Raw genomic sequence first — 19,840 nt, 5'->3', positions numbered from 1 at the left:
TTAGAGGGTATGATGGCCCGAGAGAGAGAGAGAGAGAGGAGAGGGAGGCCAAGAGGCCTCGAGATTCCGGCACATATAGTGGTGCCCGTGCCTCAATTGTAGCCCGTCATGGTAGGGGCTATGCGAGCCGCCTTGTTCATTCACCACTTCCAACTTCCAGTGATACGCTGGCCACTCCCAGGCCTCAGGTTGCCCATTATGCACTGCCAGTGTCTAGTGTACCTCCTGCACGGGGTGCTTTCAATGGTCAGTCCCGCAGATCAGGCCCGAGCCAGTTCCAGCATCTACGTCCTCCGATGGCTTGTTTTCAATATGGTGACACTCGTCACATGGTGAGGGACTACCCCAGACTCAAGAGGGGTGCACCTCCATAGATTACTCACGCCCCACATATTCCTCAGGGCCCCCAAACTTCTCAGGTCATAGTTACCGCACCAACTGCCACTCCACCTGCACAACCAGCCAGGGGTGGAGGTCAAGCAGGTAGAGGTTTTCCTAGAGGGGGAGATCGAGCCAGATGTTATGCTCCTCCTACTATAATGGAGGCGGTTGCATCCGACTCAGTATTGCAGGTATTGTTCCAGTTTGTTATAGAGATGCATCAGTCTTATTTTATCTAAGCTCCATTTTTTCCTATGTATCATCTTACTTTTCTTCATATTTGGGTGTATCCCGTGATTCATTGAATTCTTCTGTCTATGTGTCCACACCTGTGGGAGATTCCTTTATTGTTGACCGTGTGTATCAGTCGTGTTTAGTTGTTCTTAGTGGTTTTGAGACCAGAGCCGACCTATTGTTGCTCAGTATGGTAGATTTTGATGTTATTTTGGGTATGGAATGGTTGTCACCCTATCATGCTATCCTTGATTATCATGCCAAGACGGTGATGTTGGCTATGCCAGGCTTGCCGCGGTTGGAGTGGAGAGGTACCTTAGAGTATGTTCCTAGTAGGGTGGTGTCCTTTCTTAAGGCACAACGGATGGTAGGAAATGGATGTGATGCATATCTAGCATATGTGAGGGATGTCAATGTTTATACTCCTACCATTTAGTCAATTCCGGTAGTGAGGGACTATCCAGATGTGTTTTCAGTGGATCTTTTGGGCATGCCGCCCGATAGGGATATCGATTTTGGTATTGATCTATTGTCAGGTACTCAGTCCATTTCTATTCTACCATATCGTATAGCCCCAACATAGTTGAAAGAGTTAAAGGAGCAGTTGCAGGAGTTGCTTGATAAGGGTTTAATTTGGCCCAGTGTATCACCTTGGGGTGCTACGGTCTTATTTGTAAAGAAGAATTATGATTCTATGCGCATGTGTATTGATTATCGGTAGTTGAACAAGGTTACGGTGAAGAATCTGTATCCATTTCCACGCATTGATGACCTATTTGATCAGCTACAGGGTGCCAGAGTGTTCTCAAAGATTGATTTGCGGTCAAGCTATCATCAGTTGAAGATTCGGGAGCCACGATAGAATTGTTGCTCATATGTTGGTCATTCACTTGTTTCTTCTCGATCACCTGATAAATTCTAGAAAATTCGTCTCTTTCTTGATCAGCTTATCAAATTCTTATTTATAAATTTACTTTTTTGACGTCTCATTTGATTAATTTAGCTTATGAAAAGCATACAACAAAAAATAGCTTCTAGCTATCTGCAGTGGTGATTTTACTGAAGCAAATGGTTCAACTCCTACTTATTTGTTGAGGTAGCTAAGATAATACACAAGCAAATTTTGAATTCCAGATTACTTTTGAACTTGAATAATTCACCAGAACAAAGATATAAATATACAAATAAAGTATACTAATAATTTATCAGTGGTAACCAACTTTAGACATGCTGACATGAAAGTTCCTCAACACATTGGCAGAGAATAAAAGTTCTATTCTAAGTAAGTTCACTTAAGTATTTTTTGAGTGCAGGACACATTTCAACTTCCAGACATATAACACAATCGAGATACTATCCTTCATACATCTAATAATTTATAATGATATCGTCGCAGTAGGATCCACGATCATTTCAAGAAATTTGCTACAAAGGAGAAAAACTTGCAGAACATGCCAGCAGAGGTTAATGAAGCTGAATGGAATTTCTTAGTGGACTATTTCAGTTATGATGCTTTTAAGGTAATTAAGAGTACATCAAAATTAAATGGATTTAATTTTATAGTACTGCTTAGTTTCTTCTTATACTTTCTTACTTAAATTAAAACATATTCATGCAGCAAATGAGTGCATGAAAGACAACTAATAAGGGAAAGCAAGAAATAAATCATATTTGTGGCAGAAAGTCCGTCCAAGCAGTATCTTATGATGCGGTAAGATATGTCTTTATTTTGACTAATTTTGATCATTTTTTCTTTAATAACATAATATAATTTGTTTTTCTAGAGAGATTCACGCACTGGCAATGTCACGACCCAAAAATCCCACCGTAGGCATCGTGATGGCACTTAGTTTCTAAGATTAGGTAAACTGATTATAAACATAATCCAAGCCATTTTTTAAAATATATAATTTAATACAACCTCCCAAGACTGGTAATACTGAGTCACGAATTCTAACTGAATACATGGAATGATCTCGAGGATCGAATGTACAATACTGTTCGAATAAGAAATTAACAGTACAATAAAATAGAAAGACTCCATGGGACTGCGATGACCAAGCAGTCCTACCTTGAATCCTTGCGATCATACTCAAATCTCTGTCCAAATCCGATATCTTCAATACTTGCTATGCACAAAAATATGCAGAAGTGTAGTATGAGTACACCACGGTCGCACAGTAAGTATCAAGACTAACTTCAGTGGAGTAGTGACGAGGTATAGTCAAGACACTCACTAGTCAAATAACATGTGATTTAATAGAAGTGATAGAAAAAATAATAGAAAATAAATAACAGTGATAGCAACACCAATCAACTAGTAATTTAAACAGCAAGGTACCAAGAAAACCATAAATATTACTCAAACGAATAATAAACACAGGTGCAACCAATTAATCAATAAATATATTTCGAATATATTTCCTTCAAATAAATATCTTTCCATTATAATTCTTTCAAATAAATATCTTTCGAATATAATTCTTTCAAGTAAATATCTTTTGAATATAATTCTTTCAAGTAAATATCTTTCAAATATAATTCTTTCAAGTAAATATCTTTCAAATATAATTCTTTCAAGTATATATCTTTCAAATATAATTCTTTCAAGTAAATATCTTTCAAATATACTTCTTTCAAGTAAATATCTTTCACATATAAATCTTTCAAGTAAATATCTTTATAATATAATTCTTTCAAATAAATATCTTTCTAATATAATTCTTTCAAATTAAAGTCACCATGTGACACCTCATTTAACCTTCCTGGCGTGAGAAATATATTCAACATATTATATCAAATGGCATGACAATACCTTCGTGCACTTGTCTCATTCTCACCCAATACATACACACACACACACACACACACACACACACACATATATATATATATATATATATATATATATATATATATATATATATATATATATAGATCAAATCAATTGGCACGGTAACACCCTTTGTGCATTTTTATCTTTCTCACCGTGTATATATATATATAACAATACCATTTAGGTGGGAGAAATGCCAATAACAATAAAAGAAATCAAGTGGAGGTACACAGGAAGCAACAACGACTACAAGTCACATAGAAAAACGTAGGTGTACAATAACATCTCAAGATAAAGGCATGAATGTATACACAACAAAACGATATCACAGTATAATGTATGTCTCTCGTCCTCGCCTGCACGGAAACACCCTTCGTGCCATGAATATATGATAATATAAAAATAATGGCACGACATCATCCTTCGTGCTTTTACTCTCATCCTCACCTGATAATATAAATAAAATGGCACGGCATCACCCTTCGTTCTTTTACACTCTCAATGGCACGGCATCACCCTTTGTGCTTTACACTCTCAAATGGCACGACATCACCCTTCGTGATTTACACTCTTCCTTATCAAGCACATATACATCATTAACAAGCAAGGTAGGAAGCATAAATAACATCAAGGAGAGTGTTTAAACCACAACACAATACAACAATTCATATCACGATTTGCCACTGGCCACAACCAAATTCCAAATATGTAGCAGAATCAATAAATTTCTCAACAAATAGCCCAAGGCTCCACACAACGTATATAAAACCTCAAAACAATCAACAGAGGTGAAAAATACTCAGTATAGGGCAACACCTTCATTAATCCAAATTCTTGATAATTATATTAACTTATCAATTTAAACTTATTTAATAAATATTTGCAGATAAGGATTCCATCATGAATTTAATTCCAAAATAAATATCAAATCAACAAACACACGGAATTCACATAAAATTCAAGTGACAATAACACGAAATTATTATATAAAATACAAACTTGATAAATAAGGAATGAGGCGTGATAATTCAAGGATTTACTAATGCCAACAATTATCCAATTTAATACATAAAAATACCTAAAACTTTAAACCAATAAAATTTACATATATAAGCCCGAGTACGTACTCGTCACCTCGCATACATGGCTTCCAATCACACAATTTCCACATATGACTCAATGCCTAAGGGGTAGTTCCCCCACTCGAGGTTAGGCAAGATACTTACCTTTTTAAAGTTATGCCGATATTTCAAAATCGCCTTCTTGCTTGAATTAACCTCCGAACAGCTCAAATCTATCCAAATTAATTGTACAATTTTATTAAAATTCATCGGAAACAAATTCCGGATAATAAAACGTCGACTTGAAAATTTATTCAAAAAGGTCAACAAAAGACAATGCGGGGCTTGCCCCTCGAAACCCGACATAATTGTTTACAAAATCCGAACACCCATTTCGATACGAGTCCAACCATACCAATTTTATTGAATTCCAATAACAACTCGACCTCCAAATCTTAAGTTTTTGTTTTTGAAAGATTTTGCAAAAATCTTGATTTCCTCCATTAAAATCCGAATTAAAATATGAATATAACCATAAATTCATGAAATATAATCACTTTAGGATGTAGAAAACTTACCCCGGTCGAAGTCATGAAGAAACCCTCAAAATCGCCCAAGAACCGAGCTCAAAAATTAATTTTTGTGTTATGAACTCAAACCCTCGATTTGGAATTTAACACTGTCTGCCCAGATTTCCGTCTTCGCGAACGCGACCATCCTCTCGCGTTCGCGTAGACCAACTTGACTGCCTCTCCACTTTACTCTTCGCTAACGCGATGCATGACTCACGAACACAATGCTTTACTAGCTCAGACCTTCGCGAACACGACCACAACCTCGCAAACGCGTAGAACAAGGACCCGGGGTCCCCAACTGCCTCACTCCTTTTCGCGAACGCTACACTGCTCACGCGTTCGCGATGCACACGCAGACCACACCTTCGCGTTCGATTCCTCCCCTTCGTGAACGCGAAGAGAAAAATCTCACCACTCAGAAAACACTCTTCGCAAACACGAGGGCCCACTCGCGAACGCGTAAGAGGATACCAGAAGAATGCAGCAACAAATATGAACAATCTCACCAAAGCCAAAACTGATCCGTTAACCACCTGAAACTCACCCGAGGCCCTCGGGACCTCAACCAAACATACCAACGCGTCTCGTGATATCACACGAACTTAGTCGAACCTTCAAATCATCGTCTACAACACCAAAAATATGAATTATACACGAATTCAAGCCTAATAGACTTAGAAATTTTCGAATTTCATAAACGACGCCGAAACCTACCAAACCATGTCCGAATGACCTCAAATTTTGCACACAAGTCAGAAATGACACAATGAAGCTATTCAAATTTTTAGAATCGGATTCAGACCCCGATATCAAAAAGTCAACCCCTTGGTCAAACCTCCCAAAAATTATTCTTACGCCATTTTAAGCCTAATTCCACTACAGACCACCAAATAATTTTTCGGACATGCTCCTAAGTCCATAATCACCATACGAGTCTATTGACATCATCAAAATTTTATTCTGGAGTCGTTTGCTCAAAAGTCAACTCTTCGGTAAACTCTTTCAATTTAAACTTCTAAATAAGGATTGTTCATTTAATTTAATTTCGAATCTTCAGTAATTCAGACTCGACTACACAATTGCAAAGCTGCTCGAGATCTTAAGTCACTGAACGGGATGTTAATTCTTAAAATGACAAGTCAGGTCATTACAGGCAAAGAGCCAAATCTTCAAAAACTTTGAGAAATGACTTTTATGAAGTCAGGATATTGGGTTAATGATGCGTCTGCTGAATTTAATGTACATACAGAACTCTTATCTTTATCCTAGAATATGATCCGATTGAAACAAATATTGCAAGTTTAAGCTTGTATAATTATTTGTAGGATAAGCTGTCAGAAATTGTGGCTGAACAAATTCAAGAAGTGGAAGAGGGTACTGATGTAGACCCAATTGTTAATGCTGCTTTTGTGAAACTTGTTGGAGAAAAGTCAGGATAATGCCGCAATCAAGGATCAGGAGTCAAGCCAACTAGTAGAAGATCTATGCATGTAACTCAAGAGCAACTGCAAGCACAACAGAAAGAGGTAGAAGAAGAACGCTATAAATGAGAGAGTGTAGAGTGCAAGCTAATAGAAGTGGAAAATCAACTTGAGGAGGAGCGAAAAAAAACAAGAAGTCATGGAAGCTCGTCTACTGAGTGATCAAAAAATGTTAAAACAGGGCATGATGGCACTAGTATCCCATATGCAAAGTTCCAAGGTATTTAGTTTGTTTAAGACGTTAAAGTTTCAATTACTTGCTTCTGATCCTAAGAACAATTTTATTAAACTACTTAAGAATAAAAAAGATAGTATCACTTTTCATGTTAGTCATTATCACACACAAATATTACTTTCTTCGACTATAGACATGCCACAATTTTACATTTGAAATGCAATAGAACAAAACATTAAGCACTAAATGATCATGAAGTACATGAAAGTGAATTTGCTACTTTCAGCTATAATAGAAACTTAAGGAGCAGTAAGCTAGATGTGATCTTTGGCGAGGAGCTATTTTGTTGGGGTGATGAAATACAATTATTCAAGTAAACAATGACTTTCTAATAATTGGTTATAATTTACTACTACTTCAAGACTTGTTTTAAATACTATGATTAAGATATTTCTAAGTCTAATACATATATCCTTATGGTACTAGCTTCGAAGAATGGACGTTCTCATACACTAATCTGTTTGTCATTTCTACATGAGATATTAGATATTCAAGGTATAAAATACTCTATATGGGTGTTGTTTGTTTATTTAAATCTCTAGAAACTATTGTGTTCTACTGAAAGGAAACTTTTTCTAGTATTTTTGATGTTGTAAATTGGCTTCTTCGAGGTTATATCATATTTAAGTTTAGTTGTACAATGTTTAACAGACTGGGCCTCCCTACTGCAATTTTTGACATGATTGCTAATTTAAATGATTAGGATGAGACAAGTCCTACAAGTCTTATGGATGATACCATGATAAGTAAACTTATTCTAGTTCATGACAAATGAAGTTTCTTTGTTGTATATGCAAATGAGTCTATTTGAATAAATCAATCTTTGCCTTGTATTTTGTTTCGACTATAGTATTGTATATCTTGGAGTATTTAGTAGGTTCTTGTCACGAACCAAAATCCAACTAGCCGTGATGACACCTAACCTCACCCGCTCGGTAAGCCAAATAACACAATCCGATTCAATTAATAATTAACTGACTCTAATACACTCTCCAAGGACTGGTAGTATAAATCATGAGCTTCTAAGATTAAAATTTATAAAGTTGGTATGAAATAAATACATCATCTATTCGAAACGTACATAAACAGATTTTTATAAATCTAAGGCTACCATGAACAAGAGGCAGCTACAACCGGAACACAGGTACATTTTTAAATCCATCTCCCGTCGATCACAGCAACATCATCATCCAATATCTGCACGCAAGGTGCAGAAGTGTAGTATGAGTACAACCGACCCTATGTACTCAATAAGTAACAAACCTAACCTTAGGTTGAAAGTAGTGACGAGCTGGAATACAATACAGTTCGTAACAACATAATGAAAGTAATAAAAGAAGTAGCTCAGAAATAAAATGCTCAGCTTAATCATGATTTCTGAAAATAGCTCTGCCTTTCAAGTGCATTAGTGAAAACTCAAGTCTTTTACCGAAGTTGTCAAAAATATGAGTAAGTTTGAAAATAGTAATTTTTCAAATTTTTTTTTCCAACAATAAATAAGATGTTTCATTTTCTTTCCACATAGCCAGTGAAAAATGCATCACTATGCCCATATGCCAATATGTGTGAGAAGTCACGAATGACGTGATACCGTACAACATGAGAAAAATGCATCTCTATGCCTGTATGTCAAGTGTGCATATCTTTGCGATGCAACTCAGTGATAAAATCATATGCATACTCTCAGAGTATCATTTCACTCAGTCCTCCCAGTCACTCAGTCCTCCCAGTCACTCAATCCTCCTAGTCACTCAAACCTCCCAATCGCTCGGCACTCGCACTCGACACTCACACTCAGTAGGTACCTGCGCTCACTAGGGGTGAGTACAAACTCCGGAGGGGCTCCTTCAGCCTAAGCGCCATAACAAGCCAATCATAACATAAATCAGTTAACCATGCTACGATGTGCAGCCCAATCCCAAAAATAATAATATACATATAAAGCCAATATGCCTGCTGTGACGTGCAACCCGATCCCATAATCATCCTCACAATCAGGCCCTCGGCCTCACTCAATCATCAATCTCTCCAGTCTCTCGGTCTCTTAGTGTCACGAAAAGAATCAGCCCAAAAATAATGATGTGATGTATCAATAAATGGTAATAAAGACTGAGATAAGATATGCATATGAATGCGTATGACTGAGTATGTTAATGCAATGTAAGCAAATAACTAAACAGAATAGGCATGTCGTCTAGACATGTTTTCTAATATGGATCGCAGCTCAATAGCCCTAGTACGTAGGGATTTCATGCTTAAAGATAGGATGAGGTAATTACACAGTACCACAGAAGTAATAGAGTTACAATTCACACGGTGCATGCCCACACGCCCATCACCTAGCATGCGTGTCACCTCCAAACAATTCACATAACAGGTATAATCAGGGTTCATACCCTCAAATCCAAGATTAGAGATGTTACTTACCTCGAACAAGCCAAATCCAATACTGAGCAAGTTGTACAATACTCCAAAAATTCCATTCCGCGCGTATCAACCTCCATACGACTTCCTATCTCCTCAATTCAAGCCAAACGATTCGTATCTATTCAAACAACGTACAAATTAATCACAATTTCCTCTAATGCTTACAATTTAACAATTTACAAAAATTCCCAACTCCTCTCGAAAAATTGACAGTGGGGCCCACATCTCGGAACCCAACGAAACTCACAAAATCTGACAACTCATTCAATTACGAGTCCAACCATACTAATTTTACTCAAATCCGACTCCGAATCGTTGTTCAAATCTTGAAAATTCATTTTATGGAATTGTAGAAACTTCCTCCGATTTCTCTCGAAATATCAACAATCTAATGCGAAAAACGAAGATTAATTCATGAAATAAAATCACAAGGGAGTCAATAACACTTACCCCAAGTTGTGTGGTGAAATTTGCCTCTGAAAATCGCCCAAACCGAGCTCCCCAACTCTGTTTTCGTCAAAAATGGCAACCCCCCCACCCCATTTATAGGGATTTTTACTGTTCGGGCGCCACATGTGGCGTGGGGCGCTGTTTCCAGAACCTTTAAATACCCCAGCACTAGGGCTAGCGCCCCAAGCTACCCTGAGCACTGACGGCGACGGAAAATCGTTTCCGATATGAAAATTGGCATAACTCTCTCATACGATGTCCGAATTCGACGATTCATTTTGCTATGGCTCCTTAATTTCAATACGGATCTAATGCTTCAATCTGGAGCTCATTACGTAATATGATACCACTTAAATATTGAAGAAACGACATCGAAACTGACTAGAAATATCCAACTTAAATTCTGTTAACCATCCGAAATCCACCCGAGGCCCTCGGGACCTCAACCAAATATATCAACAAGTCCTAAAACATCATACGAACTTAGTCGATGCCTCAAATCACGTCAAACAACACTAAAAACACGAATCACACCCCAATTTAAACTTCATGAACTTTAAATCTTTTACTTTCAAACCTCACGCCGAAACATATCAAATTAATCCGGAATGAACTCAAATTTTGCGTACAAGTCATAAATGACCTAACGAAGCTATTCCAATTTTCAGAATATGATTCCGACTCCGATATCAAAAAGTCAACTCCCCGGTCAAACTTCAAAACTTTAAATTTTCTTTTTTTTGCCATTTCAAGCCAAATTTAACTACGGACTTCAAAATGAATATCCGGACACACTCCTAAGTTCAAAATCACCATACGGAGCTAGTGGAACCGTCAAAACTCCATTCCGGAGTCATTTGCACAAAAAGTTAAATCGGTCAACTCTTTTCATTTAAGCTTCTAAATAAGGATTGTTCTTTCAATTTAATTCTGAACCATCCAAAAACCAAAGCCGACAATTCACACAAGTCATAATACATATTACGAAGCTGATCAAGACTTAAAATAGTAGAAAGGAGAGTAATTACTCAAAATGACAAGTCGGGTCATTACATTCTCCTCCACTTAAATATACGTTCCTCCTCGAACGTGCCAAGAGTTGTTTCCAAGCCATCAAATCACTATTTCACCTTACCACACACTGCACGGACAACTCACGTGCGACACGGACAACTCACGTGTCAATAATACCAATATGTAGATCCACACGAATAACTCATATGCCAATAATATAAATCGCCCGGCATGGTCACAAGCCTCTAGTCCAAGCATATCATACAGGAGCAATCAATTAAGTACACATGTATATGATACATGAAATAAGATTCATATGCTCCTGGACTGGTATAATTAACACGCCATAGAGTAGGCATGTGCAAAGTGTACTATCACAACACAAATCGACAATTTAACATAGAAATAGTATCTACCCAGTTTACTTAGAGAATTAGACTCTTTGTAACCTCAAATATAGCCCAGATAGTTCTCCACAAAGGTATGAATACGAGAAACATTATAACTTTATGCTTAACAGTTAACTCTAGGCATATCATAGCCTAAGCATTCTTCCGAGTATGAATACTTGCCCCAATGCCCGCACGTGGGCTCAAACGTCACATATATGCACACTCATAGCGCATAGCTATCACAAATAATTAACTCAACTAGTGCCTCTGCTGAGTTTAAATAAAATACTCACCTCAAACAGGTCACAACCCTGAAACAATATGCTTTTGAAAACTCCCAGTCTCCAAATTCATAGGACGCATGAATCATCATAATTGATTCCAACTCTAGCATTCGAATGACTAACACGTCTTTCATATACCATCATACCATGAGGAATACTTCCATAATTCTTCTGTGCCACATAGCAATAATTGGAATATCAACAGTCTATCAACCAGGTGAGTGCCTCAATACCGATGAACATCTGTAAGTCAAAACACAATGCGCCTTCTGAAATGCGCACCCTTCTCATGGATTACCGAGTAGTTATAACATTCACCTAAATATCTGAAACAGACCATGCTGTCCAAAATTTGTGACCTTCCCTTCAAGACTGAACTGCCAACTTGTACATGTAAATCTTAATCCCACACACCACACCACATCTATCATGCCATCATGTGACAAGCACAAGAATCTCATTATGAACTCTGATTCACCAGCAAATTGCATACCCGGTTAGTTAGAAACCTTTCTCTTGCTTCCTTCCAGGAGGAAATCACAATACCCAACACGTTCCCCATACCAGTAAAAACAATATCCGGTTCAAACCATGGTAAAAACCATCAAGAACACTTTAAAATCCATTTGCACATAACCAAGCCATTAGAGTTGAATCTCCCTAACTCTACCAAGCACGCAGGTCACCAAACCCAAGAATATTGCTACAAAACATTTGTAAAGTCTCACCACATCATAATTACCAAAGAACCGATCATACCATTACCATACTGGTCCAGCCTACTACCTAGTCGTAATTTTTTTTTTCTTCGAGTTTCTTCTGAATTATCCTCAAGTTGATACTTCTCCTTGTCAGAACTCCACAATCCTTACCCAAAGCTTATTACAAGACATCCTAACATAAAACCACACCGCCCTAAGGCCCATAAGCCGTTGTATTCTTCTTAAGAACCCCCATAAATACCATAACCATGACACTCACTCTGAAAATACCTTATTTGAGTCTTAAGTCATTTCCATCACCTTTCTGATACCGAAATATAAAATCCATAATGATATATATAAAAAAATGCCACAAGTCTCGACACCATCCAACTTAAATCTTATGTTCTTGCCATATACAAATCCGCTAAAAATTCTCAGTTGCTACATATTAATCTTGAATCCATTAAAACTTACTCGAGAGTCATCCACTTTCCTCAAATCTCAATTTCACCGCCCAAACAGGCCGAACTGCCTATGCTCAATTAGCCCAACAACACCCCAAAGAAGTAGCCATGCCTTAACGTAACCGAGCAAATTCATACAATGTGCACACTACATTCGTCACGAATAACAACTCAACTCATTCCGTGATTTTCATGTACTCATAAAGTGTAATGTAACCCGTATTCAGAAATTTCCTTGCTCGGGTCATCCCCGATCTCAGCCTCTTCAGCCATAACTGATCCATAAATATGCCTCAGACCAAGCAAATACAACACATAATCGTGCAATCAAATCATAGATAACAGACTCCCCCTCTTGGCTCAAAGCCATATAAAAAACACCTGATAACTCATCATACCCATACTCTACTATTGTCATACTCCCTCAATCATTTCAACAAAAATTATTCACAAGCTCAGGTAACGCAAACCATAAAATACCTTAAATCATCCGCTAAACTCGTTTTCATCTTCGTGATGGTCAAGTCAACTTTCTCAACCAATCCAAGCTCGAATCTCAACACATATACCCTGCTGGTAGAAAGGAAACTCCCCACACAACATTATAAGGAACATACAAACGTAGATTACTCTGCAGGAGATAACCCACCGGCTTAATCTCAAATTGGCATTTTGCTATACCCTTTCGCAGCCACAATTTATATGCTATCACTTAATCTTTTTGAGTCTGAACTCATTAACAAGACATAAGAATTTAATTTATCCCACAATTTCACAACGTGAAAGACCCTTCAACACACTCATAACCTGAGACTATACGTCACATCAAGACAGAAATCAAGCACCCAATAGTCCTTTTCACATCCCAAACAAACTCATCCCGTCATATTCAAACCATCTTGACTCATCCTGCAGTCACATCATACTCATCATATGGTCATTCGACCGCTCATTGAGCCAAAAATTCCACTCATAGGGACACTACTGAACGTATAAGTCCAAATGTACAAGTTCACACAACTGAAGCTACCGAGCTTAAGCTGCAGTCTAAACCTAGCCTCAAGTCCTCCAGACTGGCCCATCACCAAAACACAGAATACACATCTCTAACCTCGTTCATAGAGTCACAAGCCGGCAATGCACAACTGATACAGAGTGCTCACATGCACACACGAATGCGTGGAAGGAATTCAATGAGTTATATTTCAAACTGAATCAATTTCGCACGATAAGGAAAGAAAGATGGGAAATTATCCTAAATGCCCTGTAGCCTCTCGAAGATAAGTATGGACGTCATCATACCGATCCGCAAGACTCTACTAGACACTTTCTCATGACTTATAGAACCTATGAATCTAGAGCACTGATACCAACTTGTCACGACTCAAAATCCAACTAGCTATGATGGTACGTAACCTCACCCGCTAAGTAAGCCAAATAACACAATCCGATTCAATTAATAATTAACTGACTCTAATACACTCCCCAAGGACTGGTAGTACAAATCATGAGCTTCTAAGATTAGAATTACAAAGTTGGTATGAAATAAATACATCATCTGTTCTAAATGTACATAAATAGATTTTTATAAATCTAAGGCTACCATGAACAAGAGGCAGCTACAACCGGAACACAAGTACATCTTCAAATCCAACTCCCGTCGATCACAACAACATCAACATCCAATATTTGCACGCAAGGTGCAGAAGTATAGTACGAGTACAACCGACCCATGTACTCAATAAGTAACAAACCTAACCTTAGGTTGAAAGTAGTGACCAGCTGGAACACAAGTCAGGGTCCAACACCAATAGCCAACAATAGTTCATAACAACATAATGGAAGTAATAAAAGAAGTAGCTCAGAGATAAATTGCTCAGCTTAATCATGATTTCTGAAAATAGCTTTGCCTTTCAAGTGCATCAGTGAAAACTCAAATCTTTTACCGAAGTTGCCAAAAACATGAGTAATTTTGAAAAGAGTAATTTTCCCAAAATTCCTTTCAACAATAAATAAGATGTTTCATTTTCTTTCCACATAGCCAGTGCAAAATGCATCACTATGCTCAAATGCCAATATGTGTAAGAAGTCATGAATGACGTGATACCGTACAACATGAGAAAAATGTATCTCTATGCCTATATGTCAAGTATGCATGTCAATGCGATGCAACTCAGGGATAAATTTATATGCATACTCTCAGAGTATCATTTCACTCAGTCCTCCTAGTCACTTAATCTTCATGTTAGTCACTCAATCCTCCCAGTCAGTCAAACCTCCCAATTGCTCGCACTCGGCACTCAATACTCGCACTCACTAGGTACCTGCGCTCACTGGGGGGGAGGGGTACAGACTCCGGAGGGACTCCTTCAGCCCAAGCGCTATAACAAGCCAATCATGGCATAAATCAATCAACCAAGTTGCGACGTATAGCTCGATCCCATAAATAATAATATACATATAAAGCCAATATGACTTGCTGCAGCGTGCAGCCCGATCCCATAATCATCCTCACAATCAGGCCTTCGGCCTCACTCAATCATCAATCTCTCCAGTCTCTCGGGCTCTTAGTGTCACGAAAAGGATCAGCCCAAAAACAATGATGTGATGTATCAATAAATGGTAACAGAGACTGAGTTATGATATGCATATGAATGCGTATGACTGAGTATGTAAATGCAATGTAAGCAGATAACTCAACAGAATTGGCATGTCGTCTAGACATGTTTTCTAATATGGATCGCAGCTCAATAGCCCTAGTACGTAGAGATTTCATGGTTACAAATAAGATCAGGTAATTACACAATGCCACAGAAGTAATAGAGTTACAATTCACACAGTGCCCGCCCACATGCCAGTTACCTAGCATGTGTGTCACCTCCAAACAATTCACATAACACATATAATCAGGGTTCATACCCTCAGCTCCAAGATTAGAGATGTTACTTACCTCGAACAAGCCAAATCAAATACCGAGCAAGCTATATAATACTCCGAAAATTTCATTCCGCGCGTATCAACCTCCATACGCCTTCCTATCTCCTCAATTCAAGCCAAACGATTCGTATCTATTCAAACAACGTGCAAATTAATCATAATTTACTCTAATGCTTATAATTTAATAATTTACAAAAATTTCCAACTTCGCTAAAAAATGACAGTGGGGCCCACATCTCGGAACCCGACAAAACTCACAAAATTCGACAACTCATTCAATTACGAGTCCGACCATACTAATTTTACTCAAATCCGACTCCGAATGTTGGGCAGAAGTAGGCATTTCTGCGGTTCGTTCTACGACCGCAGAACCACTCTGCGGACCGCAGAATGGCCGCAGAGTGGAGCAGTCTTTTAGGCCATTTTTAATGTTATTTTTTCGGCCCATTATGCGACCACATAACCATTTCATGGGCCGCACTCTTGTCGCATATCCCGCTTATGAATTATTCGAAGGGAGGTTTTGCGGTGCACTATGCGACCGTAGAACCTTTCTGCGGTGCATTATGCGACCGCAAAACAGGTTTGCAGGCCGCATAGTGACCACAGACCTGGTCAGTTCCTTTTCAATTTTGGCACCCAAATTTTGCGGTCATTTCGCAGACCGCATAATCATTATGCAGTCGCATATGTGACCGCAGAACCTGTTCCGGAGCTTCATTTTGGGGGGTTTTAAACCCGACCCTATTCCGTTAAAACACCTACCTTGGACCATTTTGAACTTATTTTCTGATATTTTTAGAGTGAGAGAGAGGGTCCTTGAGGGAGAAAGTGATCTTCATCAAATTGTTCTTCAATTCTCACTTAAAACCTTGAAGATTATTAAGAGAGGCACCTAGGTCTTCTTCCTAAGAGGTAAGATTCTATCACCCAAACTCTTAATTTCAAAATGTAACTAGAATGGGCCATTAGTAAGGTAATTCATGGGGATGAGAGTGCTTACCTTGCATGCATGTGTTCTTAAGGTATGTGGGGAGGTTGTGAGTTAAAGATAGAAAAGAATGGGGTATGGGTTAGTGGAGTCTTTCATAAAAAGGGCCATGGAACTTTAATACACACATAGTGTTTGATAGAAGGCTCAAGTGAGCTAGAATTATGATCGTTTTCCTAATTTTGGGTTTGATTTTGCTATATTGCTAAAATAGATTGATGTTACTAATATTGCAGAATATCTTAAAGTTTTAAGAGGCTCAATTGAGGTATGTTGGCTAAACCCCCTCTTCTTAGAATTGAATCCCACGATATTCATGCAATCGACGTAAGTCCTAAATTGAACGTCCTAGAAATTGCTATCCCGAATGTGCTTGCTTTGCAAATATATGTGTAATATGTATTCCCATACTTTCATCATGTTATATCGTCATCTGAGAAAATGTTCAAGACTTAGAATATGTGCTAATATGCCTAGACTTTAAGTCAAATTCGATTAAAGACTGTTATGCCAAATTGTGTGAAAAGCTTCTATGTGCCTTGAATTCTAAATTGTTCACATGTGAAATCAAGAGTCTTGAATGAAAACCGTATTATTATTGGTGATAATAATAATGTTGGATTGTGGAAAAGAACTTGAATTATGAAATAAGTCCAAGTGCCAAGAACGACTTTATAATTAAAGCCACTCGTGCCAAGGTGCTGAAAAGATGGGAAAGAAATATAAAGTAAGATGATCGATTGAAATGGTTGATGTCTCGAGTGAGGTGGCTTAGCCGATCGTGCCGAGATCGAACTCCGTGTAATAACACGGTGGTATTGTGAATGAAATAGTAAATATGGTTGATGTCTCAAATGAGATGACTTATCCGATCGGGTCGAGATCGGACTCCGTGTAAGAATACGGTGGTATTGTGGATTGTGGCATATTGGCACTAAAAACCATCCAACCTAATAATGCGGTAATTGACTTAGAAAGCTATGTGATCCTTAACTTTATGTTTTAATATTATTTGAAGCTCTTATTGAATTCTTGACTGTTCCTCTTGTATTATTATTCATTCTATTGAGATGGTGTTTAGCTATACATACTAGTGTTATTCGACAGTACTAGCGTCCCTTTTGCCGGGGGCGCTGCATCTTTAAATGGATGTAGGTGGTTACATAGCAGACAATGTTGATTACAGATAGTGTTGCATCCTCTTCCCAGCGGACTCAGTGAGCCCCATTTCATTCCGGGGTCATGTGTTGTACCTTTTATTTATATTGTGGTCACTTTTTGAGGTATAGCCGGGGCCTTATTACCTGCACCATCTTTATTCTCTTTTGTATCTTTAGAGGCTCCGTAGACACTATGTAGGTTATATACGGGTGTTGGGAATGTTAAACAAGTTATGTTGTATTTAATCACTTGTTCCACTCAGACTATAAGAATATGTATATTTTGAGACTTAAAGGCGAAATAGCTAATGAAACGGTTTAATATTGTATGTATGAACTTCCCACTGTTTAATTAATGAAATTATATCTTTTTTTTTCTTGATCATGGTGAGTGGGGTAGAAAGTATTTAACAGGCTTGCTCGACCGGGTTCACTCGGTTGATCGTCGATCACACTTTCCGAGGTTGGGAGTGACAATAAATGACATAACGAAACTATTCTAATTTCTAGAATATGATTCCGACTCCGATATCAAAAAGTCAACTCCCCGGTCAAACTTTTAAACTTTAAATTTCCTATTTTTGCCATTTCAAGACAAATTTAACTATGCACTTTAAAATGAATATCAGGACACACTCCTAATTCCAAAATTACCATACGGAGCTATTGGAACCACTAAAACTCCATTCCGGAGTCGTTTGCACAAAAAGTCAAATCGATCAACTCTTTTCATTTAAGCTTCTAAACAAGGATTGTTCTTTCAATTTAATTCTGAATCATCCGAAAATCAAAGCCGAAAATTCACACAAGTCATAATACATATTACCAAGCTGCTCAAGACTTCAAATAGTATAAAGGAGAGTAATTACTCAAAACGACAAGTCGAGTCGTTACAGTTCTGATACAACTTCGTTTTGGGGAGTACTTTAATCAAACTTGCACTGCTTGAATATATATATTTTTCTTAAGTTGTTACAGTTATTTCTCATTAAAATATGTTATTGGTTTTTCTTAAGTCTTTGGTTTCGAGAAGACTTTGAGAACTTTTGGTCTGAATGCCCATGGGAGGATGACTTAAAATATGCAAGGCTATTTGTGACCAGGATTATATAACTTCCTTCCTGGCCGTGGAAAAATAAAAAATAAAAAAGGTTAACCATACCAAATACCAAATAGTTTGAAATAAGCATTAAATCAAGGGTGCTTTCAGGCATGATGCACTTTACCTTTGCACATAATCCATATTGTGGGTGATTGTTTCTTTCTCCTAGTCGTGCATTAGTAATATGATATTCCCAACCATGTTTATGCTAGAGCTTTTGGTCATCTTACTATCTTATATTTTTTGCGTTATTTTTACATGGCTTCTCGGTGTTGTCCCTTCTTGTCTTTCTTTTCATTAATGTGGTGCTTATGTTGTCCTGAGTCGAGGGTCTATTGAAAAACCTCTCTATCTTCACAAGATAAGGGTAAGGTCTGCGTACACACTACCCTTCTTAAACCCCTTTCTTTGAGATTATACTAGATATGTTGTTAGTGTTGTTGTAAGTTATTGCAATTAAATAAGCTTCCAGCTTTCATTTTGCACTTTTGTACTTTATTTCTTTTTTTTTTATTATCAAAATCTAATTGTATTTATTTTCTTTTTAGGATGAGCATGCGTAAACAAACATTCCTGACATCCGGTTCATGTAGTGTACAAGCTGGTGGAAGAAGATTTATTTTTTGGGTTACTATTAGAATAGAACTTAAGGACATTGGATATATGATGTTTTTGTTCGTTTTGTAAGTAAAAATATACTTTTTAGGACTATTTAGTTTTTTGAAAGTTAGTATATCTACTGCATCAATTCTATGTATAGATGCTTTATACACACACATATATATATATATATATATATATATATATATATATATATATATATATAATTATTATTTCTACATGTATTTGTGAAAATTTAAAGAATATATGAATTGTGTATTTAGTAACAACACATAAATTGTTGCCAAAGTAGTACTAGAGAATCTGTTGGCAAAAAGTAATTATTACCACAATAATAGTTGTTGCTAAAACTCTTGATAACAGATTATTAAATTCACCGCCAATTTTTTTAGCAACAACTGATATTGTTGGCAAAAAGCTAATTTGCCGCAACAATAATTTTTGTTGCTACATGTCTTTATGATCCACGACTTCATTGACCTTTTACCAAC

General features: G+C 37.4%; 1 long non-coding RNA gene across 1 annotated transcript; it reads left to right on the top strand.

The window, feature by feature from the left end:
• Positions 1-1,470: 1,470 nt before the first annotated feature.
• On the top strand, positions 1,471-19,439 carry LOC138896913 (uncharacterized). Its single transcript, XR_011410484.1, has 5 exons — positions 1,471-1,496; positions 1,929-2,135; positions 2,234-2,326; positions 6,413-6,788; positions 19,277-19,439. It is a non-coding gene; the product is annotated as an uncharacterized lncRNA (long non-coding RNA).
• Positions 19,440-19,840: the final 401 nt, after the last annotated feature.

This window comes from Nicotiana tomentosiformis, chromosome 8, assembly GCF_000390325.3.
Source record: "Nicotiana tomentosiformis chromosome 8, ASM39032v3, whole genome shotgun sequence".
Taxonomy (NCBI): domain Eukaryota; kingdom Viridiplantae; phylum Streptophyta; class Magnoliopsida; order Solanales; family Solanaceae; genus Nicotiana; species Nicotiana tomentosiformis.
This window is presented reverse-complemented; position numbering and strand designations above follow the sequence as displayed.